The sequence below is a fragment of the Pseudophryne corroboree genome, chromosome 4 (assembly GCF_028390025.1).
Source record: "Pseudophryne corroboree isolate aPseCor3 chromosome 4, aPseCor3.hap2, whole genome shotgun sequence".
Lineage (NCBI taxonomy): Eukaryota > Metazoa > Chordata > Amphibia > Anura > Myobatrachidae > Pseudophryne > Pseudophryne corroboree.
The window spans coordinates 36,110,074-36,113,499 of NC_086447.1; the positions used below are offsets into that span (position 1 = coordinate 36,110,074).

Consider the following 3,426-nt stretch of genomic DNA (forward strand, 5'->3'; position numbering starts at 1 on the left):
AAAGCTATTAACTCAAGGTCTAGTGACTAACCTGTAGCTAGAAATTTTATGGAAACTCCACATAATTTATCAGCACTACGATATCGAATGATTGACCACATCCTAAGGTCTATTGGGGGAGGTAGTCGTGGTTTAAAACTATGTGTAGAGAAAACACAGGGGGGCGCACACCGTGAGTATAAATAAATCACTTTTAGTGAAAAAAGTATATGCTCACATACATCTTAAGATAGAAATATCCAGCCATGTGATCCAGCCTCCATGCCTCCTGATAGCTTCAGGACCTTAGATCTCCCACACTGGAAACACAGATGAAGACATCACCGCATCCAGCATCCTCCGAGCCACGTTCAACGCATTTCATTAGTGGACTTCATCAGGGGGTATGGTATCGCTGTCACTGGCTTTGTTTCTATCCCCGGACAATGTACTTTACATATTTCACAGCGCTCCATCATATATATTTCAAAACTCAATGTGCAACATATTCACATGAGTACAAATCAAATTACAATAACACACTAGAAAAAATATTATAAAATTTAAAAGATACGATCACCTTATTTAATGGCCACCATTTTACTGAAGCCCATTACCCAATATATAGCCTCTTATATCCTAGGCAATCTTCCTCCTTTTATAAAATTCAAATGAAGACCAAATACTTTATGTATTTGGATTACAAAAAGATGATCATACCTTGAGGCAGCACATAATTAAAATACAATTTAATAGCATACAATCATTATATTAACAATCCTATTACATTTCAAAAAATTTAACAGAATAAAAAACATTCACCATTTAATATATATATTAATACAGTATAATTTCTATAGTTTTTATAAAAAAGAGAGGTGAATTTATTTTTTTTATAACTTAAATGGTGAATATTTTTTATTCTGTTAAATTTTATGAAATGTAATAAGATTGTTTATACTATTAGTGCCCGAAGCATGGCGAGTGCAGCACTTAAATGGTGTCCATGTCAACTTATGTCGACATACACCAAACAGCAATGAAAAACTTTTGTCGACTTTTTGACCTGTCGATATTTTAAATGTCTGTATTTTGACCTTTTCGGTATTTTAAATGTCTGTATTTTATTTTGACCCTGTCAGTATTTTGACCTTGCGAGGATTTTGACCGTCAGACAATTGTTGTCAGGACTTTGTCAGGATTTTGATGTAGGTATTTCATACTGAACCCATTTTTACAGTAAACTTTGACAATGTTCGAGGAAAATTCAAAGTTTAAAGAATTCTTTATTTTTTTTTTTCTCGTGGCATATATTTGTTTTTCACCAGAAAGCAGATATTTTCTCTAGCCAGATGCACCTCTTGTTTGAATATTTTAGTGTGTTTATGAAGAAATCCTGTCTTCCAATGACTTATGTTTGAAAATGACTTTTTTCTGTTCATATTTCACTGATATAGCCTCTATATCATAACTGAATTTACCACAAGTGGACTCCAATTAAGCTGTAGGAACATCTCAAGGATGATCAGTGGAAACAGGATGCACTTGAGCTCAATTTTGAGCTTCAAAGGCTGTAAATACTTATGTACATGTGATTTCTCAGTTTATTATTTTTAATAAATTTGCACAAATCTCACAAAAACTTTTTTAACATTGTTATTATGGGGCATTGTGTGTAGAATTTTGAGGGAAAAACTAATTTATTCCATTTTGGAACAAGGCTGTAACATAACAAAATGTGGAAAAAGTGAAGTGCTGTGAATACTTTCTGGATGCACTGTATATATATATATATATATATATATATATATATATATATATATTTGTTTCATTCGTTTGGGATGTTTCCTGTGAAGCTATTTAGCAATTGTTTTTGGTTTCATTTCTTTAGACACCGCCGTGTGTCCAGTATTATTTGCTTTACCTAATGGTTTCTTCTTTTTGGTTAGCCCTTAGACACCACCGTGTGTCAGTTCTTGTGCATCATTCAGGTTGCAATGTTGTGTTATGATTCTCTGATGTGGTTGAACCTATGGTTACTACATGGGCTGTGGTAGCGACTTCTCCTTCATCTTTTGGTATCTTTTACTGCCACGTCTTATACCTTGCTATCATTATTAGCATGGCCCAACAACGGGTAGTACCTTTATGGCCTAGGGAGTGGCAATAAAGTGATCTCTACAGCCATACCACACTAGACGACGTCCAATTCCATCCGATCTTGGAAACTAAGCAGTGTTGGGCCCAGTCAATACCAGTGTTGGTGACAACCTGGGAATACTGGGTGCTGTACCTTTATCACTCAGCCATATGCGGCTTTGGGGTACCTGACGGGCGCTCTTTAGTCTCTCACATATATTCGACTGATCACTTCCCTTTCCTGTAGAACTGACCCCATAGATACCTGATCTCACCACATTTTATCTACCTGCCACCTGTTTGCACCTGGGTTCCAGCAGTCTTTTCCATTTTTTTTCTTTCTCTTTTTACAAGTATTTTTGGCCACCATTCTTCCTTTTGTCACCTGACACTTACTATGGTGCGTAGTCCATAGTTATGGTTGCAATGCCCTGTCTATCTATGCTTTGGGTTGATTTTCAGTCCAGTTTTTGATACACCACTGTGTGGTTAGGTCTTTCTGCAGCTTTGATGTATTGCTGGGATTCCACTTCTGCCCATTGACACCACCATGTGTCATTTATTATCATTTGGGTCACTATCTGTTGATAGTACTTTAATATGTTGAGTACCATCGGGTTAACTTTGATAATTGTTGCAGTTATTCATTCAGCCCATTTCTGGCTATGGCTTTGAGCCACTCGATGGGTGCAATTTTATTGAGCTTTTAAATTACTCAGTTTTTCTCTTCATACAGCATTGTTTATAACAACAGTTAGATGTGACACCTGTTCATGACTGGGCTCCAGCGGTACATACTTTCACATCCCTTTATATTCATGATTTTTATGTTTTCCATTTTTCGATTTTGCTGTTAGATCTTTTATGTTACTTCTGTTGCTTCATTGTTTATTACTGCGCATTGTTTAACTTTTCTTCCCCCGTCCTCACCCCCTGTGTAAGCTCAGATACGGCTGCACTGGGATTTCTCCCCTTCGCGCCCTCGCACCTGAGCCATTGCTAGGCAAGGCACCAGCTTTGTTTACATTGGCGATGACGCGACGGAGCAAGAGAGATGGGAGAGCCGCATACAGGACTCGTCCCGCCTCCTTCTCCTCCCATTGGGTGATGCTTACTTTGATTTTGGCGCCAATACATGTTTTTATTCCAGCACTATATGCAGCTCTTGTAGCCCCTGAGGAAGACCTATATCGGTTGAAACAGCTGTCGGGCTGTGCCTGTATCTTCACATGCTGCCTTGATATGGAATAAATCCTCTTTTGATTCTTCATCTAAACCGTGAGTGCTGGCTTGTTTTGCTTTCTCCAA

The 3,426-nt window shown here is 37.6% G+C and overlaps 1 pseudogene; it reads left to right on the top strand.

The window, feature by feature from the left end:
• Positions 1-2,155: 2,155 nt before the first annotated feature.
• LOC134912966 (5S ribosomal RNA) lies at positions 2,156-2,275 on the top strand (annotated as a pseudogene).
• The last annotated feature ends 1,151 nt before the right edge of the window (positions 2,276-3,426 follow it).